This window comes from Polypterus senegalus, unplaced genomic scaffold (genome assembly GCF_016835505.1).
Source record: "Polypterus senegalus isolate Bchr_013 unplaced genomic scaffold, ASM1683550v1 scaffold_5832, whole genome shotgun sequence".
Taxonomy (NCBI): Eukaryota; Metazoa; Chordata; class Cladistia; order Polypteriformes; family Polypteridae; genus Polypterus; species Polypterus senegalus.
The window spans coordinates 1,163-28,896 of NW_024380648.1; the positions used below are offsets into that span (position 1 = coordinate 1,163).

Sequence of the window (27,734 nt, forward strand, 5' to 3'; positions counted from 1 at the left end):
CCTCCCACAATTCCACCAATGGTTATGTCACCTAACAAATTAGAAGAAAAAAGAAAATCTTTAGTAAAAATGACTGAGAAGACACATAATACCACAGTTGTCTCATACTAGATCCAATGTTTGAAAAACTACACCAGACAAAGTATTACAGATTATGTTTTCTTTCTTTTTAAACACATTGTTACTGGATATAAAACTGATATATCAATTGATTGTAATGATTGTCTTTTTTAATACATTTGTAGAATTAATTTCCATACAGTTAGGTAACAGGAAAAGAAGATGTTTTCAGCAGCAAAATAAATTACTGTTTCATTATCTGTACACTTTTGTCATCTACACTGAATGTTATCCAGGGCCACTTCAGTAACAACAGGAAAGGCTTTTGCATTTTTCCAGCTGTCTTAATTAACAAAATTATGCTGTAACCAAAAACTATGGAATATGTACAAAAAAAAAAACTATGGAAAAGTTGGAAGTATAACCTGTGGGTAGATCACAACACATATTAAGAATTTGAATTGAAAAACTTTTCTATCCACCACTAAATACACAAGTGGAATACATTTGGAAAATATTGTAAATTTTCCTAATCACAAAGCAGTTGAAATAAAAGAAGGCGGCAGTCACTCAAAAAGAACTACAAAAAAAAAGCCAAGTCTAACAATGATGAGTGGCAAATGGACCAAGAACAACTTACAGGGGTCAAAGACTAAATAAGATCTGTATAACAATGTTTGGCTGTCTCTAAAGAATGGAAATTTTTCTCAGAAATTTCTTTCAAAAAAAATGCTGACTTGTATATACAAACTGAAACATTTTCAAAAGAACTTAACTTCTTCACAGGAAAATTTGTGAAATTAAAAAGACTCAGATTTTTTCAACTTTTTTGTACAAAATTAGATACTTCACCTGATATGTTTAACGTTAGCTTCCAGGATATTTCAGACTCAACAATCAACCATAACATACATTTTTCAACCAGCCTCTTCAATGGCTACTGTATGTGAAAGCTCCTCTTTTCCATCTCCACAGAATGAAAGCTCATTCTGCCACAGTGGGCAATTTCAGATAAATGCTATCTCACTTGTGTACATATCCGTCGTTGTTTTTTAATTTTAATTAAAAAGGGAGTTTAGTCAATCCAGTAATCCATATTTTTGATGAAATGCAGCAAAATATGTTTATTATATTATACAGATAAAACTTTAACTACATTTAAATAATCTATATTGTTAATAATTAAACATGTGAGGACACGGTGCGAGTGCTAGCGAGGAGCTGGCGCCTGTTTACATTGTTCCTGCCTCTCTCTGTATTCCTACTGGGACTGGCGTGATGCTGGGAGGATAGGTGGATAGAATAATTAAACATGTACTACGAAGATATTTCAATGTTCTTAAAGTTTTGAAGAATGCGTTCTAAGCTTACAGATGGCTTAACGCCCATTACAGAGCTGATTGTCTGGCGAATGGGTATTTGGAAGAAGAAAAGGAAGGACAGGAATTGGAGGTTAGTAAGTTTGAAAAGACAGTACTTTTGTAATAAAGCATTTCATTGCAGGTCACGCATGGCACAGTCAGGAATCTTCTGTCGAGACATGAACATTCACTGCCACCATGTTCCCATGTTTAATAACATGCTTTAACATCCTATCATACGTGATATCATGTATACCTCTCAGTATTTTAATTATTCAGAGAGTTATAATTTCACGAATGTAATGGATTCTGTGTCCCGACGAATGAAGAGAAAGCCCGTTTAAGAATCACGTAGTGATTCACAACATAGAGCACACAGAAGATCAAATACATAACAAAGCATTAAACGTGCTACTTTAGTTACGATGGAATTTGAGAAACTAGTAAATTAAACGATTTTAAGATGAAGTTTATGATGTTCTACTTTAATGACAAAATAAACTACATGATTAAAGTGGAAATTTGAAATTAAAGTTGACATTTCATGCTTTTTCACACTGTGTTTTTTTCTCTGTACCCCAATAAGCTTTCCATATGAAGTGTCTAACAGTTATCATGTCCTGGCCGAGCTGGACGGGGGACTCTGATAATTCTGAGGTGGTAGGCAGGGTTGAGGAGCCCAAACAGGCCACCTCAAAACCAGTTCCCAAAAGAGAGAGGTAGTGATAGTTGGGGACTCAATCATTAGGATTAAGCACAGGTGTGCTCCAGAGAGAGAGAGTCTCGCGGTTTGTTGCCTTCCGAGCACAGGTGGAGACCTCCTGGAAGAGTGGATAGGCTCTTGGCCAGGCTGGGGTGGATCCAGTTGTCATTGTCCACGTTGGAACAAATGACATACATAAGGGTAGTCTGTCAGTTCTGATCCAAATTCAAAGAGTTAGGTACCAAGCTGAGGAGCAAACTGACAAGGTAGTCTTCTCCAAGTTCTGCCTGTGCCAGCGCCAGACCAGGTAAGATTGAGGAGATTAGAAGGCTTAACGCGTGGCTCAAATCTTGGCACAGGGTAGAAGGGTATAGGTTTATGGGGCATTGGGACTCCTTTTGGAACAGATGGGACCTGTTCGCCGTGAGGCACCAATGTATTGGGGAGGCGTATGTGTAGGCTAGTGAGGATTGTTTAAACTAGGGAATGGAGGGGCAGGAGTTTAGGACAGGCCAGATTTAGATCTATACATGGAAGAACAAACAATGGTGTAGAAATAAAATGCATAGTAATGTAAATTTTTAAAGCAAACACGTAAAGGTAGAAGGATTAACACATTAAAAATAGCTTGCCTTAATGCTAGAAGTATCAAAAATAAGGTAAGTGAGTTGAGTTGTATGTAGCAGAGCATAATTATGATATTATAGCAATAACGGAAACCTGGCTAAATAACAAAGATGGGGATGAGTGTAATATAGAGGGATACACATTTATTAGGAAGGATAGACAGAACAGAAAAGGAGGCGAGGTTGCTGTTTATGCCAAACAGGGTTTAAAATTCAAGTCATCTTCAGTTGGATGATGAGCCCCATCTTAGTGAGGACATGTGGCTTCGCCTGGAAAATATTAGGGAAAAGGTCTCATTTTAGGAGTGTGTTATAGACCACCCAATTCAGACAGTAATTTCAACACACATCTTTTTAGCAATATCAAAAAGGCAAGTTTACAAGGAGATATTATAGTCATGGGGACTTTAATTATCCAAATATTAACTGGGATAACCTTACAGATGGAGGAGCACAAGAGCAGGAGTTTTTAGAAGTAATCAGCGACTGTTTTTTAACACAGCATGTTAAAGCACCAACAAGGGGTGAAGCCTATCTGGATTTAGTATTCTGTAATAATCAGGATAGAATTGAGGGTGTAGAGGTGATTGAACCACTAGGGTCAAGTGACCATAATGATAATACAATTCTCAGTATTTTGTAAGAGTACAGATGCAAAGACTAAAATTGTTAAGTTGAACTTTAGTAGGGCTAATTTTGAGCAGATGCGACAAAGTCTAAGTAGGATAGACTGGGATAAGCTTTTAAATGTGGAGACAGTCGAGGAGCAGTGGAACAGGTTTAAAAATGTTTTACATGTAATGCAGGACAGATACATACCTAAATTTGGAAGTAATAGGAAACTAAAAAAACTCCACGATGGATTAATAAAGATTTAAAAAAGAAGTTGCAAAGGAAAAAACTGCTGTATAAGGCATATAAGACTAATGACTGCAAAGAGAACCGTAGCGTATGAGAAATGAGGGCAACCATTAAGAAGGATATCAGAGAGGCTAAAAGACAGTTGGAGAGGAATATAGCAGATAAGGCGAAAGAAGACCCAAGAGATTCTTTCAGTATTTTAGTAGTAAAAGAACAGTTAAGGAGGAGGTCAAGTTCATCAGGAATAGTAAAGGGAATTAAAAAGACAGACAATACCATACCATACCATACCATATTTATTTGTTGAGCGCTTAAAAACACAGCATTACAACTGACCAAAGCGCTGTACAGTTACTACAAGCAGGACTAAAAGCAAAATATTAAAAATAAACATTAAGAGAGAATTAAAACAGAGATACTAAAACAGGTCAAGGACCAAATAAATAGAGAAAATGGCAAAAGACAAGTGGAAAATGAAACAGGTTAAGAATTAAAAGCCAATGTGAAGAAGTGCGTTTAGGCTAGAGATTTGAATGTGGCGACTGAAGCTGCTTGCCTAACCACTAAGGGCAGGGAGTTCCAGAGCCTGGGTGCACAGACGGAGAAAGCCCTTTCACCACCGAGCTTTAAAACGTGCCTTGGGAACGGTTAGGAGCAGCTGATCTGTGGATCTAAGACGCGAGGGGATTGGTGACAATGGAGCAAGACACTCAAATAGGCGGGGCTAGACCGCTTTAATGCCTTATAGGTTAGGAGGAGAATCTAAAATCGATTCTGAATCTAACGGGCAGCCAGTGAAGGGTTTTCAAAATTGGTGAAATGTGTTGGATTCTGCTACTTCCAGTTAGAAGCTTGCAGCCGCATTTTGAGCCAGTTGGAGTCTAGAAAGTGTGGCTTTACTGATACCAAAAAGGCAGGAATTAGAGTAGTCAAGCGTCGGACGTAATGAATGCATGAATTACTGATTCCAGGAGGTGGTTAGAAAGAATAGGCTTGAGTTTGGCGATTCGCCTTAGATGGAAAAAGCAGGATTTACTGTGCTGTTGACTTGAGCATCCATTTCAGGAACGTATCCATTTTGATTCCAAGATCAGGAGACAGACGGTTACTGGAATGGGAAGAGAAATGAGGCCAAGGGGTGGAGCCTGTTTGCAGTCGGGACTAAAACAATGACCTCGGTTTTTGAATCGTTCAGGTGAAGGAAGTTTACAGCCAGCCAGTCCTTAATGTCAGATAGGCAGTCGAGGAGAGGTTTGGTGGAGTCAGTTGGCTTGAGGGAGAAATAAATTTGGCAGTCGCCAGCATATAGGTGATATGAAATTGCATGCTTTCTAAAAATTGCACCTAAAGGCAGGATGTAGATTGAAAAAAGTAGTGGCCCCTAAAATGGAACCCTGGGGAACCCCACATGGGAGTGGGACTGATTCAGATGAAAATCGTCTAGCATGACTCCGAGAGTCCTGTTGCAGAAATATGACCTGAACCAGTCCAGGATCTGAGTCGGAGATCTCATGATGTCGGTCGTTTGTGTGAAAAGCAGCAGATAAGTCGAGAAGAACCATAACCACGTGAAACCACAATGAAATAGCAGATGCCCTAAACTTACATTTTCTGAGGTGTTTACAAGTGAGCAAGTGGATAACCTCCCAGAGGTAAACGCAACTACTAAGGAGGTACTGAGTGGATTTGGAAATTGTAGGGGAGAAGTGCTGCTCAGATTAAATAAGATGAAATCAAACAAATCACCAGGCCCAGATAATATTTATCCTCGTGTTCTTAAGGAGGCTAGTGAGTACAGATATAAACCCTTGACACATATTTTAGGAAGTCACTGTGCACTGAGAGATTCCAAAGGACTGGAAAATGGCAAATATCATCCCATTATATAAAAAGGGTGACAGGGCAGATCCAAGCAACTATAGGCCAGTAAGCTTAACAAGCATCACAGGAAAATTAATGGAAGGAATTATTAAGGATAAGATTGAGCAACACATGGCAAGGACAGGAGTTATTCTGAACAGTCAGCATGGGTTCAGAAGAGGGAGGTCATGTTTTACTAACATGTTGGAATTCTATGAGGAGGCAACAAAAGGATACGATCAAAGTGGAGCTTATGATATTATTTATCTGGACTTTCAGAAAGCATTTGATAAGGTGCCACATGAGAGGTTGGGCATCAAGTTAAAAGAAGTGGGAGTTCAGGGTGATGTTTTTAGATGGGTGCAGAATTGGCTCAGACACAGGAAGCAGAGGGTGATGGTGCGAGGAACCTCATCAGAACTGGCCGATGTTAAGAGTGGTGTTCCACAGGGGTCAGTGCTAGGGCCGCTGCTATTTTTAATATATATAAATGATTTAGATAGGAATATAAGTAACAAGCTGGTTAAGTTTGCAGATGATACCAAGATAGGTGGATTAGCAGATAATTTGGAACTGCTATATCATTACAGAAGGACTTGGATAGCATACAGGCTTGGGCAGATTTGTGGCAGATGAAATTTAATGTCAGTAAATGTAAAGTATTACACATAGGAAGAAAAAATATTAGGATTGAATACACAATGGGCGGTCGAAAATCGAGAGTACACCTTATGAGAAGGATTTGGGAGTCATAGTGGACTCAAGCTATCAACTTCCCAACAGTGTTCAGAAGCCATTAAGAAGGCTAACAGAATGTTAGGTTATATAGCGATCTGTGGAGTACAAGTCCAAGGAGGTTATGCTCAACCTTTATAATGCACTGGTGAGGCCTCATCTTGAGTACTGTGTGCAGTTTTGGTCTCCAGGCTACAAAAAGGACATAGCAGCACTAGAAAAGGTCCAGAGAAGAGCGACTAGGCTGATTCCAGGTCTACAGGGGTTGAATTATGAGGAAAGATTAAAGAGCTGAGCCTTTACAGTTTAAGCAAAAGAAGATTAAGAGGTGACATGATTGAAGTGTTTAAAATTATGAAGGGAATTAGTACAGTGGATCCAGACTTGTATTTTAAAATGAGCTCATCAAGAACACGGGGACACAGTTGGAAACTTGTTAAGGGTAAATTTCGCACAAACATTAGGAAGTTTTTCTTTACACAAAGAACGATAGACACTTGGAATAAGCTACCAAGTAGTGTGGTAGACAGTAAGACGTTAGGGACTTTCAAAACTCGACTTGATGTTTTCTTGGAGGAAACAAGTGGATAGGACTGGCGAGCTTTGTTGGGCTGAATGGCCTGTTCTCGTCTAGATTGTTCTAATTTAAGTTAATGACACTCAGACGGTGGGCTACAACTTGCCTTTTCACGGCGACTTGATATTTAACAGCTTCTTTTTTATTTCGGGCACTGTGCAACTTTGTGAACTTGAGCTTTCGAGTTGCTCTGACACTCTGTGTCATTTGATCAACTTCCTTTGATGTTTATCCCACTGTTTAAAACCAACAAATAGTAAGTTTTTCCTTGCCACCACTTGGTATTCGCTGAAATTCTTATATTTTCCCCCGTGCTTTTGCCATTGCCTTTTCACAGAACGCTGAGCTTAAGGGCTATTTATATTGATTTGCATATTCAAAGAGGCATAATTCTGGGAGGAGACAGGACGGGACAGCAGGCGCATGTACAAGTGTTACTTTTCACGCTCATCAGGATTTATGTAACGGAAGAACGCGGAAGTTGGCGAATGCACAGATTTATGCATCTGGATTTTTCTGTGTGTAAGCACATTTCGGCTTTTGTGCTTACGCCATGTTATAGTGCTAATTTAGGCACGCGTGTTATGCATGAGGCCCCAGGAAACTACATGACAAAAATATTCATATAGCATAGCGCTGAAAGAAAAGGCAAATCTGACACTGGAAAGGAATGACAACTAAATGATAATAAACTAACAAATCACTAAACTAATGTATTCAGAAAGTACTATTAATCCATGTCAGTGTATTCAAAAGGCACATTAAAATGCACTCCCTCTTTGTAAGATCTGTGAAAGTAATCTCCATCTCATATTTTGGAACAGAGACCATACAGAGCATACAAAAAACTGTAAAAGAGATTGACAAATGTTTTAATTCAAGCTGATTAATTAGTTTGATGAACATAGTGTGCTTATTTGATTAGATACATTTCGGGATCCAACATTCAGCCCTGTAAAATGAAGAGAAACGCTGGACACCACTTCAGATATTGAGTCATTCTATCACAGGTGCAATGACAAACACATTCACTTGAGACTTTCCCCCAAAAAATGTGCCATTTTATTTTACACAGAGAAGGAGTTTCAGTCCAGTGTTATTACTTTACATTTGGTTCTACAAAGAGTCATTTTAAATCAACAGAAAACTAAACAGAAAAAGTAGGTTCTGGAAAATACATAAAAATATTTGTAGACGGAAAACAACAGATTTATTACTCTTGAAGTTCTGAGATTCAAAAAATAATGAAACTTCATTGTCACTTAACTATGTACTTAATTCTACCAAGATACATTCCATAGTAATACAAAACTAATTAGTGGTTTCACATTAAGATGGTAAACATTTCAACTACCAAGAAGATAAAATTTAATAATCTTGAAATGTTGACATTGCAAAAAATAAATAAGTACATTGTTACTTACTTGAAGCAGGTGTGGATGTTGGTGAAGTAGTTTTTGATATAGTAGATGCAGTCGCTGTAAAACAAAAAAATGCACATTGCTGTAGACTATGCCTCCTTCACATCATCTATATATATAATTCACTAAGGCAAGACAACCATGGAAAGCACGCCGGAAGGGGCGTGGATTCACTAAGCCGCCGACAAGTGAGACACTATGACGCGAGGAAGGAGCCACGCCCACCAACTCCAAGACCATTGGATACCACTTGACAACTCACAGAGCCACGCCCACCAACTCGACGCGACGCACACAGAAAACCGGCGCCATTTATATTCGTCTGTCGTAGAGGTCACATCGCGGCCGACCCACGCTGACTGTTAATAGAGGCATGTTTCGCTGGAGGTGAATCGCCATATGTGGCGTGTAAAACTGTTTTGCGAGGGTATCCCATGGGATAATTAAAACGTTCTTTACAACTGAGGTTAAAACACAATGAAGTGAGCAGTCTTTAAAAAACGAGTTTTCGGTTACGACGCACGACCGCGTGCACTATAGCAAACTGTTTTACACGCTACATACAGCACCGTAGCATCCGCTGACAAACATGCGTCTTCTTAGATACTCCTGCACTTTGTACACCCTCTCCCCACGCGTGATCGGGTGTCTTGGTGGATTATACATAGAAAGGCAGCCAAAACCGCACAGAGCAATGAAACGCCTCCACGTGAGTCACAGGTGCATCTGGACTGTACAAAGACTCGTGACGAGTTGAAGGTGGGCACACGAGCAAGCAGTGTATACTGAATGAGAAATCAGCAGACTAGCATGATGGAGGGAGCGGAGTGAATGTCCTTCTCCTCTCCTCCCGCTCCACCCTGAGCCGACGGACGATTGTGTGTTGGTTCATTCCGTGCATTGGTTAATACCCAATGAAGAAAGCAGTCTTTAAAACCAATAAGCCCTGTGCCTCTGTTTCATTACCGTCTCACCTGCTTCACCAATGCAGGCCCCGCAACAAGCGATCTGGCGGCGCTATTCCCATGACCTGCCGGGCAGCCAACCGGTAACCAAAGTCTTTGGGTTCAGGGGAGTATGGTTACAAAGCTGAAACTTAAAGGAATTGACAGAAGGGCACCACCAGGTGTGGAAGCTTTCCTTCATTTGACTCAACACAGGAAACCTCACCCGGCCCGGACACGCAGCAGGATTGACAGATTCATAGCTCTTTTCGATTCTGTGGGTGGTGGTGCATGGCAGTTCTTAGTTGGTGGAGCGATTTGGCTGGTTATTTCGAAAATGAACGAGACTCCCGCCTGCTAAATAGTTACACGCACCCAACAGCGTCGGCGCCCAAATTCTTACAGGGACAAGTGGCTTTCAGCCATGTGAGATTGAGCATTAACAGGTCTGTGATGCACTTGTATGTCTGGTACTGCACGCTGCGCTACAACTGAATGGATCAACGCGGTGTCTACCCGGCGGGTAAGCCGTTGAACCCCATTCGTGATGGAGACCGTGGCTTCCAATTGTTCTCCACTAACGAAATTCCCAGAACATGCGGCGGGTCATACGCCGCACTGATTACGCCCCTGCCCTTTGTAAAGCCCCCATGGTCGGGTGACTTGGTGGATTATATATAAAAAAGCAGCCAGAACCACAAAGAACAATGAAAATCAACGTGGAAACCGACTGAGGCGGTGTTTGAAAATTAACAGTCAACGTGACTCACAGGTGCGTGTGGACTGTACACAGAAGAAAGCGACTCAGGTAAGGAGTTGGGGGCGGGCATAAGCTGGGCAGTCGCATCGAACGAGGCCGTTCAACCCCATCCTTCGCTTTGAAGGAGAAAGTAGCGATGCGCTCCTGGTTTCTTTTTTTATTATTTTTATTTATTCATTTTATTACAATCAATACATAGCAATCACTGCTTTACAAAAGAACAGAATTATGCTAAGAACAGATCGATCCCCACCCTTGCAGGGTAGCCGCCAGGGCCTGCTGCTTTTCCACCTTGGAGTGACTTTATAGCATCCAGTAATTCTGATAATGACAGAGGTTTATCGAGTTCCTCCACACTAAAAGCGTCAATTTGTGGTATCTGTAATGTATCCAGAAATGCATTAGATTGTATATTGTCTTCTTTAAACTCAGTGGTATATAGGGATTTATAGTAGTCTCTAAAAGTGTACATTATATTTTTGTGTTCGATGATTTTATCTCCGTCATGTTAGTGATTACGAGATTGCGTTGCGGAAGGATTATTTTTACTTGTGAATTTGTTCCCTTTAAAAGCTTATTAGTTTTCTCTCCATGTTCAAATAATGATGTCTGGTTGTAAATTAGTTGTTCAGTTTCTTTAGTTGCCCAAGGGGTTTTAAATTTCCCTGAATGTAAACCGGGTTTTTCCTCTTATGTAAGTCTCGCGGTCCCCCTGGCATGTTTTTCCCATTTTATTTTATTAATTTTTTTTCTTTTACTTTCTTGCCCGTTTTTTCTGGGGGAAAGATATGAGATAATCTGTCCTCTTAAGAAGGCCTTGGTTTCCCCAGAGTTTTCCCTGCAGAGATCTCGGGGGATGTATTTGTCTCTAGAAAGAATTGGGATTTTTTTGGGATATAAATTCAGTACAATTTCGCCAGCTAATAAAAGGGCGGTTTGGGGGCCCCATCTGGGGGGTGAGTGTAGGGGGGTTTAGTAATTTCAGCCCAAGATCCCGGAGCATGGTCTGAAAATAACAATTTTCGTAACAAGTTTTAAATTTTGGGAAAGAAGTTATTATCTATAAAAAGTAATCAATCCTTGAGTAAAGGGGATGTACTGGTGAGTAGAAAGAATATGTTCTTGAATTTTTTTAAAACCCCCCAGGGATCTAAAATTTTGTGTGATCAGTTATAAACTTTGTAATTATTTTTTGCGGTGTTTTTTGCCGCCCCCCGGGGGAAAAAGTCTTATCAAAAAGGGGATTTGAACACAAAAAGTCCCCAGCCATTCTAAGTTTATGAGTGTTCAGTTTGGGGAATGGATCAAAAAAATTTTTGTAAAATTCCTTATCAAACATTAGGTGCATAAACATTTATCAAAATCTTTTTACAGTTAGATAAGTCTCCATGACCATCACATATCTCCCTTAGGATCCAATACTACATCTGATGCTCAAAGGGACGGTTCTATGTATGAGAAATTCCCCCCCCTCTATTTTTTTTGTAAAACTAGAAGGGAAAAATTTTTGGCCCAGCCCAGTCTTTTGCAGCCGGAACGCCCTTTACTTAGTAAGGGGTTTCCTGTAAAAATACTTTTTTAAACTTTTAGACCTTTTTGGGGTGAAAAATTTTTTCCTTTAATTTGATTCGGGCCCTTTTTAACTTTTCCAGCTTACGGGTTAACTGTCCCATCAGGGAACACTGATTCTGATTTTTTGATGCCCCTTTTATAGTCTTAACTGGAAGGGAAAATAGTTTAGGTCTTAATTTCCTATTCCCCAAGGTTGTTCCCAGGGCAGCTTATTATTACGTTGATAGTTATAATTATAAAGATTGTGATGATAGTTAGATATAGCCCAAATTTCTTTCTTTTCCCCCTTAACCCCCCCACCCCCCCTTTTTGCCTCCCAGGTGAGGCTAAAACCTACTTCACGAGTCCCAGTCCTCTGAAAACCCAGGACAGAGCCCCCCCCAAAGCAAAATAACCCCCCATGCAGTGGCCCCTTTTTAAGGGTTTAAAAAAGATAGAGATATCTTTCCCAAATATAGTTTTTTTAAAAAGGGAAAAAAAAAAAAGAAAAGAATTTTGCACAAAGATGATACCCCAGATAATAAACCCAGGTGATGGTTTTAAAAATGTGTCCAAAACAAAAACAATTCAAAAAGGGCAGTAATAGCAATAAAAAAAAACCCGGGGTATGATATTGAAAAGTCTCTTTTGGGGTACACAGGGAAATAAAGAAAAAAAAAAAAAGAGGGGGAAAACTAATTAAGCACAATAAAACATAAACTTTTAAAGCCCTAGAAAACTAAGTAATAATAAGTAATAAGTAAGTAATAATAATAAAAAATAAGTAATACTAAGAATATGAAAATATATTGAAAAAAACCCGTTTTTTTAAAAAAAAAAATCAGACAGTAGTTATTAATTTTAGCTTTATCTTTTTACCCCTGCCCTTCCTAAATTATGTATCAGAATAGCCCCGGGACCCAGTTTTTTAATTAATTTTTTTGCTTCCTCCTTGCTAAAAAAAACATAAAATGACCCTGTTTTTCCATTTCAGTTTTCCCGGATACAGGGGCCGTAATTTGTTACGGGCTTCCAGCAGCTGTTTAATATTATAGAAGGCCCCCGCGTTTAATAGCTGTTGCTGGAGGGGGAAGTCGGGGAAGACCGAATGTGGCTATTTTCTATATAATATCTTCCTTTTTCTGGGGGTTTCCCATCCCCCAAAAAGAAAATTTCGTTAAAAAACAACATAAAAGATCTTGGTCGGGGTCTGACGGTGTTTGACCCGCGTTGGAAACCCCCTTCTATCTCAGATTCTGCTTTAAATCCCCCCATTATTTTAAAAAAAAGTTCACTGGTTTTCCCCGGGGGTTTAAATTTTCCCAATTCCCCCGGCAGGCCTTAAACCCTGAAAATTATCCCTTTCTACTCCCATCTTCAAAGCAGCCAGTCTGTCCCCAAATTTTTTCCCCCGGGTTTTACTTTCCCCCGACATTTACTGCTTTTTCCTGGGCCGGCAGCTAGATTTTTTCCCTTTTCGACCCGGGATTCGGAATGTCTCATTAAGATGCCCCAATTGATCAAAGCGATGAGTTTAACCAAATTTTTCTAAAGCGTTTAAATTTTCCCAGCCCCCGTCGGTTCAAGTTGTACCTTTTGGGCGAGCCTTTCTTTTTGCCTTTTGGGAAATTTCCCTTCCGCAGCCTTTCATTTTCCTTTTGGGTTTTCCCTTTCGACCCATTCGTTGGCCTGTTTCATCTCCTTTTTTCCCTTTCCCTTTTTTTCCCAGTCCCCTTTTTCCCCTTTTGCCGTTGTTTTTCATTAGCCCTTCCCTTTATATTTTTGGGAGCTCAGCGAGCAACATTTTCCAGTTCAGAAAAGCTCAAATGTCCCTTCTTGTCCCAAGATAAAGCAGCAGACTCTGCTGAACCCGGGTGCCCCCCTTTCCCAGCCCCGGGCCGAAGGGGCGAACTGGGCGGACCCCCGGGCCTTTTCCTTTCCCCAGGTAATCCTCCCAATCGGCAAAGCATCCACATCTGCACTCCGACGCACCTTCGCCCCCCTTTTTGCTCTCCCCGGCGGATGTGGCGGACCGTGGCCCCGGGGAAAGTTGTCTTTCCCCCCATCTGACCCAGGCCTGTCTCGGGAGGGGCCCCGTTTTCTCGGGGCGGGGCGCTGATCGCAGTTTGGGATGTAGTTTTTAGTCTTATTTTTTCGGCCCCCCCTTCTTTTTGGGCCCAGGGTTTATATGTGTTTTTACATATACTGTGGGGGCCCCTCTCGGGTTGAATAAATGGGATATCTCAGAATAATAAGCAAAAAATTTGAAAAAGCACCACTGCTAGCGACTCCATTAGCGCCCATCCCCTGATCGTTTGGGGCCCAACAATCTCGTTTCCCCCGGGTTTTCAAAGGGGTTTTTTTCTCACAATGTCACAATCGGGCGTTTGTCTGATCTGTCAATCTATCTTTTGCTTTTCCCAAAAGAAGGAGAATGGGGAAAAGGCACTTTCAACTAACTGTTCATAAAACTTTTTAAAACTGCGTCCTTACAAAAAGAGATCTGAAAAGGAGGGGAACTAAAATCGCAGTTAATCGGACAGCTTTTTTTTCACTGAGGAAAGGGCTCCCTTTCCCCGCTTATTCATCTCTACTTATTTTGAGCCAACCTTTTCCCACATGAAGATTATTAAACCCAAATACTGTAGTGACCATAAAAAATTTGAATTGTTATTGTGCCATAAAGGTTATTCAGTTATGAAAGGTTTGCAAAAATATATTTTATGTATAAAATTTATTCAGTTATGCAAGGTATGACAACATATATTTTATGTATAAAGTATATATTTTTGGGGGCTTTTTTAATGTAAGTAATCATTTTGACCCGTCTTTTTAAAAAAGTAGCTTGAAAGGGAAAAGTGTGGCCCTTTGGTTAGGAGATCCAGTTGGTTTTAAAAAAAAAAAAACAAGCACAATGCAGCAGATTACACCTTTTCACTTTTAATAGCCCCATTACTGTTATAAAATTTATTTCCCAATCGATGGATACATTTGCCTGGCATGCAACACTGTTTCTCTTTGCGTCACCAATGAATGAAACATGCTTTTGGGATACATGCTGTAAGCAAAAAGGGGGGGGGGATGTCAGCAAAGAATCAACTGTGACACTTTCTGAAAAAAGTGATGGCATCAATGAATGTTATTTGGGGGAGATTTTTCGGGGGCAACTCAGGCCCCTTTTTCCCAAGAAGGTTGACTCGATAGTTTGCATTTTTTTAGTTAGCCAAAAAAAGGTGTTTTTTTTGCTTGACTTTACTGTTTTCATAATGGCTAAAAAATGGTACAACAGGGTACAACACCCTAGTACTACTTGAGGATATTTTAAATACTAAAAAAAATTTTCATGAATATTTTTCCAATTTTGGTATTAACTGATACTGTCCCCTTAAACTTTTGGGAAAAATTTTAAAAAAAGCCCCCTTAGATAAGTGAAAATATGGCATATAACAATATAAAAACAAAGTAAAAAAGCAGACATTGAGAAATTTTTCTATGCCCCCTAATATGTGTACATTATAGGGAAAAGGCATTTGGGTAACATTCTAAGATGTTCATAAAGACAACAGTAAAACCTTGAGCAGGGGAAAATTTCTGACAAAAAATTCCCTAGCATAGCTTTAAAAAAAAGGGGAAGTCTGAACAGAAAAAACAATGAAAAACCCAAAAATGATCAAATTTGACCGTACTTGGGTTTCCTTGGGAAATTACTAACAATTGCAGCTGCCCAAAAAAAACAACATTTATTTCTAAAGCACATTTTTTTACAAATGCTGTAGCAAAATGCTTTACAAAATGGAAAAAACAGTTTATATGAAAAAAAAATAAGATTCCAAAAACTTAAGTAAAAAAAAAATAAATTAAGAAACATTCAGAGTATTATTCTAGAGAAATTACATTGAAAAAACTATGCATGAAATACACAAGAAAAATAAAAAATCCACTCCCGTAGATGCAAAAACTTAGTAAAACACAAAAAAAGCATCTCCCTGCTTATAAGTAAATTTTGATGGGGAACTGACAAAAACTTATATTAGTCATTATGGGAGACCGATTTTTTGGTAACAGGGAAAATTTTTTTCAGACTACAGCAGCGAGTCACCCTTCATGGAATAAAATAGGACCCACCTGACTGATGCAAAATTACCCGAAGCGCCTTCCCAAAAAAATTTAATTCTCAGGGTGATTGACACATTATGGAAAAACACCCATCCACTTTCACACCAGAATATTTAGGGGCAGGATCACAGGAAAAAAATTTCCTTTTTAGAACGCTTTTTACTTTATAAGTACAATTACCTCACTGTAAACTTTGGATAGAGTTAGAATATTGCACAACCTGAGCCCACTTTTTTAAAGCGAATTTTTCATATGATGGCGAATTTTTTAAAATGAAATGCAGAAAATATGAAATTTTATTATACAGAAAAACTTTAACTACATTTTAAATAATCTATATTGTTAATAATTAAACATGTGAGGACACGGTGACGAGTGTTTGCAGGGGTGGGGTCTGTTTAACCCCTTGTTCCCCGCCTCGCTTGTATTCCCCACTGGGACTGGCGTGGGTGCTGGAAGGATAGGTGGATAGAATAATTAAACATGTACTAAAAAATATTTCAATGTTCCTTAAAAAATTTAAGAATCGGCGTTTTAAGCTTACAGGGTGGCTTAACGCCCCTTACCAATTTATTGTCTGGCAATGGGTATTTGGAAGAAGAAAAGGAAGGACAGGAATTGGGGGTTAGTAAGTTTGAAAAGACAGTACTTTTTGTAATAAAAACATTTCACAGGTCACGCATGGCACAGCAGGAATCTTCCGGGGAGACATGAACAATCACTGGGTTACCATCTTTCCCCTGTTTAATAACTTTAACATCCCATCATACGGGATATCCCAAGTATACCTCTCAATATTTTAATTATTCAAAAGTTATAATTTCACAATGTAATGGATTCCGTGGGTTTTGACGAACGAAAGAAAGCCCCTTTAAAAATCCGTAGTGATTCACAAATAAACACACAGAAGATCAAAATACAAAAAAGCATTAAACGGCTACTTTAGTTACGATGAATTTGAGAAACTAGTAAATTAAACGATTTTAAAAATGAAGTTTATGATGTTTTTACTTTAATGACAAAAAAAACTACATGATTAAAGTGGAAATTTTGATTAAAGTTGAATTTCGGGCTTTTTTCCCGTGTCTTTTTCTTTTCCCCAATAAACTTTTTATATGACACTCAGGGTTTTTTACAACTCGCCCTTTTTACGGTTAATTTTATTTTAACAGCTTTTTTTTTTGGGCACTGTGCAACTTTTGAACTTGAGCTTTTAAATTGCTCTGGAACCTTGTGTCATTTGATCAACTTCCTTTGTTGTTTATCCCCTGTTTTAAAAAAACAAATAGTAAATTTTTTCCCTTTCCTTTCCCCTTGGTATTAAGGGAAAATTTTATATTTTTTTGCGTGCTTTTGCCATTGCCTTTTTCACAGAACGCTTGAGCTTAAAAGGGGTATTTATATTGATTTGCATAAAGAGGCATAATTCTGGGAGGGGCGGGGCGGGGCAGCAGGCCAGCACAAGTGCTTTTTTTTACGCTTTTATCCCGGATTTTTTGTAACGGAAGAACCCCAAATTGGCGAAGCAGATTTATTTCATCTGGGTTTTTTTTTGGTAAGCACATTTTGGCTTTTTGGGACGCCATGTTATAGTGCAATTCTAGGCAGGGGTTATGCGAGGCCCCGGGAAAATCAGCAAAAATTCTATATAGCGCTGAAAGAAAAAAACCCAAAACTGACACTGGAAAAGGAATGACAACTAAATGATAATAAACCAACAAATCACTAAACTAATGTATTCAGAAAAATACTTTTAAACCATGTCAGTGTATTCAAAAGGCCTTTTTAAAAAGCACTCCCCCTTTGTAAAAAATCTGTAAAAAATTCCATCTCATATTTTGGAACAGAGACCAAAAAGCATAAAAAAAATGTAAAGAGGAACAAATGTTTTAATTCAAGCCCATTAATTAGTTTGATAACATAGTGGTTTTTTGATTAGATACATTTCGGGGTCCAACATTCAGCCCCTGTAAAATGAAAGCGCTTGGGCACCCCTTCCCGATAATGAGTCATTCATCACAGGTGCAATGACAAACAACCCCTTTAGACTTTCCCCAAAAAAGTGCCATTTTTTTTTACACAAAAAGGAGTTTTGGGCCAAGTTTTACTTTACTTTTGGGTTTTACAAAGAGTTTATTTTTAAAACAAAGAAAACTAAAAAAGAAAAATGGGGTTTTGGAAAATTAAAAAAAAATTTTTTGAAACCGAAAAACAAAAGATTTATTACTCTTGGGAAATTCTGAGATTCAAAAAAAAATGAAACTTCATTGTCCTTAACTATGTTTAATTCTACCAAGATAAACCATAGTAATAAAAAACTAATTTTGTGGTTTCAAATTAAAATGGTAAAAAAATTTTCCCACCAAAAAGATAAAATTTAATAATCTTGAAATGTTGACATTGCAAAAAAAAATAAGTACATTGTTACTTTCTTGAAGCAGGGTGGATGTTGGTGGTAGTTTTTGATATAGTAGATGCGGGAAAAACCAAAAAAATCACATTGCTTTAGACTATGCCTCCCCATCATCTTTTATATAATTCACTAAGGCAAGACAACCATGGGGAAAAAAGCCGGAAAGGGGGGGGGATTACTAAGCCCCGCAAAGTGAGACACCTATGGCGCCCCAGGGAAAAGGAGCCCGCCCACCAACTCCAAGACCATTGGGTACGACGACAACCCCACAGAGCCCCCCACCAACTCCGGGACGGCCACACAGAAAAAACCCCGGCCCTTTATATTCGCCCGTCGTAGAGGTCACATGGGTCCCCAACCAAGGTGGGCTGTTAATAGAGGCATGTTTTCGGGGTGAATCGCCATATGTTGAAAACTGTTTGAGGGGGATCCCATGGGATAATTAAAAAAGCCTTTACAACTAGGGGTTAAAAAACAATGAAGTGAGCAGTCTTTTTAAAAACGAAATTTTTGGGGTTCGACCACGACCCCCGTTTTTTAGCAAACTGTTTTAAAGCTACATACAGCAATTCGGATCCCGGGGGAAACATGCCTTCTTAGAAATCCTGCACTTTTTTACACCCCTCCCACCGGGATCGGGGGTCTTGGTGGATTATATATAGAAAGGCAGCCAAAAACCCCACCCCGAGCAATGGCGCCCCACGTTGGGGTCACAGGTGCATCTGGGGCCCTTTTCAAAAAACCTAAATGGAAGATGAAAGGGGGGCACCGACAAGCCCCGTGTATACTGAATGAGAAATCAACCCGACTAGCATGATGGAGGGGAGTGAATGTCCTTCTCCCTCCCCCCCCGTTTTTTCCCTTTTTGGGCCCGCGGGCGATTGTGTGTTGGTTCATTCCGGGTTTGGTTACCCCAAAAAAAGCAGTCTTTTAAAAACCCAAAAAGCCCTTTCCCCGTTTTACCGCCCCCCCTTCACCAATGCAGGCCCCGCGGCAATCTGGCGGGCCCTTCCCATGACCTGCCGGGCAGCCAACCGGGGAACCAAAATCTTTGGGTTCAGGGGGGGATGGTTACAAAGCTGAAACTTAAAGGAAATTTACAGAAGGGCACCACCCGGTGGGAAGCTTTTGCTTTATTTGACCCCCAACACAGGAAATACTCCCCGGCCGGCAGGGATTGACAGATTTATAGCTCTTTTTTCGATTCTGTGGGTGGTGGTGCATGGGGGTTTAGTTGGTGGGCCCCATTTGGCTGGTTATTTCCCAAAAATGAACGGGCTCCCGGGCCGCTAAATAGTTACACGACCCAACAGCGGGCGGCGCCCCTTCTTACAGGGATAAGTGGCTTTCAGCCATGTGAGATTGAGCATTAACAGGTCTGTGATGCACTTGTATGTCTGGTACTGCCGCCGCTACACTGAATGGAAACAACGGTGTCTACCCCGGGGGGGACGGAACCCCATTAAAAATGGAACCGGGGCTTCCCAAATTTTCCCTTAACGAAATTCCCAGTACGGGGGGTCATACCCGACTGATTACGCCCCCGCCCTTTGTAAAGCCCCCCCTGGTCCGGGGGGACTTGGTGGATTATATATAAAAAAAAACAGCCAGAACCACAAAAAAAATGAAAAAAAACAACGGAAACCGGGGCTGGGGGCGGTGTTTGGAAAAATTTAAAAGTTTAAGCGGACTCACGGGGGGGTGGACTGTAAAAGAAGAAAGCAATTTAGGTAAGGAGTTGGGGCGGGACAAAACGGCAGTGCGACTGAAGAAAAGGGGCCCCTTTAACCCCATCCCGCTTTGGGAAAGGGGGGCGGGGGCCTCCCCCGGGTTTCTTTTTTTTTTATTTTTATTTATTCATTTTTTTACAATTAATACATAGCAACGTTTTACAAAAAAGAATTATGCTAAGAATAGATCGATCCCCACCCTTGCAGGTAGCCGCAGGGCCTGCTGTTTTCCACCTGGAGTGACTTTATAGCATCCAGTAATTCTGATAATGACAGAGGTTTATCGAAGTTCCTCCACACTAAAAGCGCCAATTTGTGGTATCTGTAATGTATCCAGAAATGCATTAGATTGTATATTGTCTTCTTTAAACTCAGTATTTATATAGGATTTTATAGTAGTCTCTAAAAGTGTACATTATATTTTTTGTGTTCGATGATTTTATCTCCGTCGGGGTTAGTGATTAAGATTGCGTAGCATACTTGCTTGTGAATTTGTTCCCTTAAAAGCTTATAGCTTTCTCCATGTTCATAATAATGATGTCGGGATTTGTAAATTAGTTGTTCAGTTTCTTTAGTTGTCAAGAGGTTTAATTCTGAATGTAGAGCCTGCCCCCTCTTAGTAGAGTCTCGCTTGGTAGTCTGGCATGTTCTTCATCTATTTTAGTAATTTCGCTTTTATCTCGCTACTTTCTTCGCTCGGATTTATTTCTGTGGAAAGATATGAGATAATCCGTCCTCTTAAGAAGGCCTTAAGATTTTCCCCAGAGTATTCCTGCAGAGATCTCAGGGATGTATTTGTCTCTAGAAAGAATTCGATTTGTTGGATATAAATTCAGTACAATTCGCCAGCTAATAGAAGGGGATTGAGGCTCATCTGGGTGAGTGTATGGGCTTAGTAATTTCAGCTCCAAGATCATGAGCATGGTCTGAAATAACAATAAGATCGTTTTTACAAGATTTAATTTTAGGCAAGAAGTTATTATTCTATAAAGAAGTAATCAATCCTTGAGTAGCAATGATGTACTGGTGAGTAGAAAGAATATGTTCTTGAATTTGGGTTTAAAACCTCCAGGGATCTGATAAGTTGTGATCAGTTATAAACTTTGTAATTATCTTTATGTGTTAGTTGCCGCCTCCTGTGGAGGAAGTCTTATCTAAAAGTGGATTTAGAACACAATTAAAGTCCCCAGCCATTCTAAGTTTATGAGTGTTCAGATTGGGAATGGATGCAAATAAATTTTGTATAAATTCTTATCATCAACATTAGGTGCATAAACATTTATAAAAAATCATTTTACAGTTAGATAAGTCTCCATGACCATCACATATCTCCTTCAGGATCCAATACTACATCTGATGCACAAAATGGTACTGTTCTATGTATGAGAATTCCACCCTCTAGTTTCTTTGTAAAACTAGAATGGAACATTTGGCCAGTCCAGTCTTTTGCAGCCGGAACTGATCCTTACTTAGTAAGGGGGTTTTCCCTGTAAAAATACTATTTTAGCATTTAGACCTGTTAGGTGAGAAAGTACTTTCTTTCTTTTAATTCGGGATTCGGCCTTTAACATTCCAGCTTACGTTAACTGTCCCATCATGGAGACACGGGATTCTGAGTTTTTGATGTCTTTTTATAGTCTTAACTGGAAGTGAAATAGTTTAGGTCTTAATTTCCTATTCCCAAGAGTTGTTCCCATGCAGCTTATTATTACGTTTGATAGTTATAATTATAAAGATTGAGATGATAGATTGGGATATAGACCAAGCCTGCTCTCTTCTCTTCCCCTTAACCCCCACCCTCCTTTTGCCTCCCCAGGTGAGGCTAAAACCACTCACGAGTCCCAGTCCTCTGACATACCCAGAGACAGAGCACGCCAAAGCACATCAAGCCCCCATGCAGGGCGCTTTGGTTAAAAGATAGAGATATCTGTTACCAATATAGTCTTTAAAAGAGGAAAAAGAAAAAAAGAAAAGAATTTTGCACTAGATGATACCCCAGATAATAAACCCAGGTGAGGGTGTTAAAAATGTGTCCAAAAAAGCATAACAATTCTAAATGCAGTAATAGCAAAACAGTAAACCAAGGGATGATATTGAACAGTCCCCATTTAGGGTCACATGAAATAATTAGAAAAGAAAAAGAGGAGGAAAAACGAAATTTAAGCACAATAAAACATAAACATTTACCCTCCTAGTAATACTAAGTAATAATAAGTAAAGTAATAATAAACAAGTAAGTAATACTAAGAATATGAGAATATATGCTGATAAAACCCTATTTTAAAACAAATAGATCAGACAGTAGATTATTAATCCTAGCTTTATCATTTACCGCCATGCCACTTTTGTATCAGAATAGTCCCGGATCAGCTTTTTAAATTTAAATTTTTCTGCTTCCTCCTTGCTAGTTTAAAAAACATAGAAATGACCCGCCATTCCACTTTCAGTTTTGCCGGATACAGGAGGTCAGATTTGACATTGGTTTTCCGGGGCCCTGTTTAATATTATAGAAGGCTTTCGCGTTTTAAAAGCTGTTGCTGGAGAGAAGTCAGGAAGACACGAATGTGGCTATTTCATATAATATCTTCCTTTTTTCTGAGGAGTTCCATCACCTCTAGCTTAAAATGATAATCGCTCAAAACAACTATAAAAGATCTTGGTCGGGTCTGACGGTGTTTGATCCCGACGCGTAAGCCGCTGCTATCTCAGATTCTGCTTTAAAGTCGCCCCATTATTTTAGAAAAGTTCAGTTGCAATTTCACAGGGTTTAAACTTTCTCGATCCGCAGGCCTTCAATTCTGACATTATACCTTTTACTCCCATCTTCTAAAGCGCCAGTCTGTCTCCAAATTTTTCTCCGAGGTTTTCATTCCAACGACATTTACTGCTCTTTCCTCGGCACTGGCAGCTAGATGTTCGCCATTTCATCCGATTCGTGAATGTCTCATTAAGATGCTCCAATTGGGTCAGCAAGCATGCTCAGTTTAACCGAAGTTTTCTCAATGCGCCTTCAATTTTACCCAGCACCTGTCGGTTCCGTTGTACCTCTTGACGAGCCTTTCATTTGCCTGTTGGAATTCCCCAGCCTTTCATTTGCCTGTTGATTTCCTGTCGCAGCCATTCGCTGGCCTGTTTCATCTCCTGTTTCCATTCCTGTTTCAGCTCTCTGTGCCTTTGCCGTTTCTTTCCATTAGCCTTTCGCTTTATATCTTATGCGGAGCTCAAAGCAACACTTTCAGTTCAGATAGCTCAAATGGCCTTCTTGTACGTAGATGAAGCAGCAGACTTGCTGAAGCCGGTGTCCCCGCTGCTCCAGTCCCGCGAAATTGCGTAACTGAAGCCGCTGACCTCCCGGCCTTTTCCAGTTTCAGGTAATCCCTCCAACGGGGGAAGCTATCCACATCTGCACTCCCCCCGCACCTCGCCCCCCTTTTGCTCTCAGCCCGACGATGTGCGGACCGGGTCCCGGGAGTTGTACTTTCCCATCTGATCCAGGTCTGTCTCTGAGAGGCCGATTCGAGCTAGGGCTTGCTGATCGCAGCTTGGGTGTAGCTTTTGTCTTTTCTCTTTCGACCCCCCTTTTTGTTTGGGGCCATGTTTATATGTGTTACATATACTGTAGCGTCCCTCTGGGTTGAATAAATACAGGATATCTCAGAATAATAAGAAATAATATGAAAATAGCACCACTGCAGCGGGCTCCACTTCAGACGCCCATCTTTCCCTCGGACGACCAACAATCTCGCCCGGTTTTTAAAGAGGATTTTTTTCTCACAAAAGTCACAATCAAGTGCGCTTGTCTGATCTTCAATCTATCATTGCTTTCCAAAGAAGGAGAATGTGGAAAGGCACTTTCGAATCCAACTGTTCATAAAAACTACAAACTGACGCCTTACAAAAAGATCTGAGAAAGGAGAGGGAACTAAAACGCAGTTTAAACGGGCAGCCGCTATTTTCACTGAGGAAATGTAAATACCTCCTTCACTCGCTTATTCATCTCTACTTATTTATCAGCCAGCCTTTTCCCACATGAAGATTATTAAATCCAAATACTGTAGTGACCATAAATATATTGAATTGTTATTGTGCCATAAAGGTTATTCAGTTTCAGGTACGACAACATATATTTTATGTATAAAGGTTATTCAGTTATGCAGGTATGACAACATATATTTTATGTATAAAGTATATATATATATATATAGCATTTTTAATGTAAGTAGATCATTTTGACCTGTCATTTTAAAAGTAGCTTGCAAGCTCAAAAGTGTGGCACCTCTGGTGTAGGAGATCCAGTTGGTGTTAAAAAAAAAAACAAGCACAATGCAGCAGATTACACCTTTTCACTTTAATAGCACCATTACTGATTATAAAATGTGATTTCTCAATCGATGGATACATTTGCCTGGCATGCAACACTGTTTCTCTTTGACGTCACCAATGAATGAAACATGCATTTGACTACATGCTGTAGCTAGTAAAGGAAGGATGGGGATGTCAGCGAAAGAATCAACTGTGACACTTTCTGCAAAGTGATGGCATCGTCACTGAATGTTACTTGGGAGATTTTTCGAGGTAACTCAGGCCCCTTCTTCAAGAAGGTTGACTCGATAGCTTGCATCTTTTAGTTAGCCAATAAAAGGTGTTATTTTGCTTGACTTTACTGTACATTCATAATGCTAACATGGTACAACACGGTACAACACCCTAGTACTACTTGAGGATATTTTAAATACTGAAAAAAATTTTCATGAATATCTTCCAACTTTGTGTATATTAACTGATACTGTCACTAAACTCTTGGGCAAAATTTAAAAAGCTCACCTTAGATAAGTGAAAATATGGCTATAACAATATAAAAACAAAGTATAAAAGCAGACATTGAGAAATTTTTCTATGCCACACATATGTGTACATTATATGGAAAGGCATTGGATAACATTCTAAGATGTTCATAAAGACAACAGTAAAACCTTAAGAGCAGGAAACTTTCTGACAAAAAATTCACATAGCATAGCGTTGAAAAAAGGGCAAGTCTGACACAGAAAAAGCAATGAAAACCAAACTGATCAAATTTGACCAGTAGCGTTACATGAGAACTTACTAACAATGTGCAGCTGTCAACAACAACAACATTTATTTCTATAGCACATTTTATACAAATGCTGTAGCTTAAAGTGCTTTACAAAATGAAGAAAGAACAGTTTATATGAAACAAAATAAGATTACGCAATACTAAGTAAAAAGAATAAATTAAGAGAGCATTCAGAGTATTATTCTAGAGAAATTACATTGAATAAACTATGCATGAAATACACAAGAAAAGTAAGATCCACTCAGTAGATGCAAATCTTAGTAAAACACACAAAAAATGCATCTCACCTGCTTATAAGTAAATTGTTGATGGCTACAGCTGACAAAACTGTATATTAGTCATTATGGCAGACCGATTATTTGGTAACAGGAAAATTTTTACAGACTACAGAGCAAGCAGTCACATAACTTCATGGAATAAAGTAGGACACCACCTGACTGATGCAAACTTACCCTGAAGCGCCTTCCCAAAACGCTCAATTCTCAGATGATTGACACATTATGGAAATTACACCCATCCACTTTCTACACCAGAATATTTAGAACAGGATCACAGGAAAAATCTCCTTGTAGAACGCTTTATACTTATAAGTACAATTACCTCACTGTAAACTTGCATAGAGTTAGAATATTGCGACAACCTGAGCCACTTTATAAAGCGTGATTTACATATGATGACGATATTTTTAAGATGAAATGCAGCAAAATATGTTTATTATATTATACAGATAAAACTTTAACTACATTTAAATAATCTATATTGTTAATAATTAAACATGTGAGGACACGGTGACAGTGCTAGCGAGGAGCTGGCGCTCTGTTTACCGATTGTTCCTGCCTCGCTCTGTATTCCTACTGGGACTGAGTGATGCTGGAAGGATAGGTGGATAGAATAATTAAACATGTACTACAAAGATATTTCAATGTTCCTTAAAAGTTTTGAAGAATCGGCGTTCTAAGCTTACAGATGGCTTAACGTCCATTACAGAGCTGATTGTCTGGCTAATGGGTATTTGGAAGAAGAAAAGGAAGGACAGGAATTGGAGGTTAGTAAGTTTGAAAAAGACAGTACTTCTGTAATAAAGCATTTCATTGCAGGTCACGCCATGGCACAGCAGGAATCTTCCATCGGACATGAACAATCACTGCCTACCATGTTCCCCATGTTTAATAACATGCTTTAACATCCTATCATACGTGATATCGTATACCTCCTCAGTATTTAATTATTCAGAGAGTTATAATTTCACTAATGTAATGGATTCCGTGTTCTGACGAACGAAGAGAAAGCCCGTTTAAGAATCACGTAGTGATTCACAACATAGAGCACACAGAAGATCAAATACATAACAAAGCATTAAACGTGCTACTTTAGTTCGTATGGAATTTGAGAAACTAGTAAATTAAACCATTCTAAGATGAAGTTTATGATGTTCTACTTTAATGACAAAATAAACTACATGATTAAAGTGGAAATTTCGAGATTAAAGTTGACATTTCGTGCTTTTTTCACACTGTGTCTTTTTCTCTGTACCTAATAAGCTTTCATATGACACTCAGACGGTCAACTCGCTTTTCACGCACTTGATATTTAACAGCTTCTTTTATTTCGGGCACTGTGCAACTTTGTGAACTTGAGCTTTCGAGTTGCTCTGACACTCTGTGTCATTTGATCAACTTCCTTTTGTTGTTTATCCCACTGTTTAAACCAACAAATAGTAAGTTTTTCCTTGCCTCCACTTTATTCGCTGAAATTCTTATATTTTCCCGTGCTTTTGCCATTGCCTTTTCACAGAACGCTGAGCTTAAGGGCTATTTATATTGATTTGCATATTCAAAGAGGCACTAATTCTGGGAGGAGACGGGACGGACAGCAGGCGCATGCACAAGTGTTACTTTTCACGCCATCAGGATTTATGTAACGGAAGAACGCGGAAGTTGGCGAATGCACAGATTTATGCATCTGGATTTTCTGTGTGTAAGCACATTTCGCTTTTGTGCTTACGCATGTTATAGTGCAATTCTAGCACGTGTTATGCATGAGGCCCCAGGAAACTACATGACAAAACATTCATATAGCATAGCGCTGAAAGAAAAGGCAAATCTGACACTGGAAAAGGAATGACAACTAAATGATAATAAACTAACAAATCACTAAACTAATGTATTCCAGAAAGTACTATTAATCCATGTCAGTGTATTCAAAAGGCACATTAAAATGCACTCTCTTTGTAAGATCGTGAAAGTAATTCCATCTCATATTTTGGAACAGAGACCATACAGAGCATACAAAAACTGTAAAGAGATTGACAAATGTTTTAATTCAAGCTGATTAATTAGTTTGATGAACATAGTAAGCTTATTTGATTAGATACATTTCGATCCAACATTCAGCCCCTGTAAAATGAAGAGAAACGCTTGGACACCACTTCAGATATTGAGTCATTCTATCACAGGTGCAATGACAAACACATTCACTTGAGACTTTCCCCAAAAATGTGCATTTTATTTTCTACAGAGAAGGAGTTTCAGTCCAGTGTTATTACTTTACATTTGGTTCTACAAAGAGTCATTTTAAATCAACAGAAAACTAAACAGAAAAAGTAGGTTCTGGAAAATACATAAAAATATTTGTAGACGGAAAAACAACAGATTTATTACTCTTGAAGTTCTGAGATTCAAAAATAATGAAACTTCATTGTCACTTAACTATGTACTTAATTCTACCAAGATACATTCCATAGTAATACAAAACTAATTAGTGGTTTCACATTAAGATGGTAAACATTTCAACTACCAAGAAGATAAAATTTAATAATCTTGAAATGTTGATATTGCAAAAATAAATAAGTACATTGTTACTTACTTGAAGCAGGTGTGGATGTTGGTGAAGTAGTTTTGATATAGTAGATGCAGTCGCTG

At 39.2% G+C, this 27,734-nt stretch overlaps 1 long non-coding RNA gene across 1 annotated transcript; it reads right to left on the reverse strand.

Annotated features, from left to right (window-relative positions):
* On the reverse strand, nt 1-27,734 carry LOC120520265. Its single transcript, XR_005631803.1, has 3 exons — nt 27,679-27,734; nt 8,208-8,261; nt 1-31 (listed from the first exon to the last, which is right to left on the reverse strand). It is a non-coding gene; the product is annotated as an uncharacterized LOC120520265 (long non-coding RNA).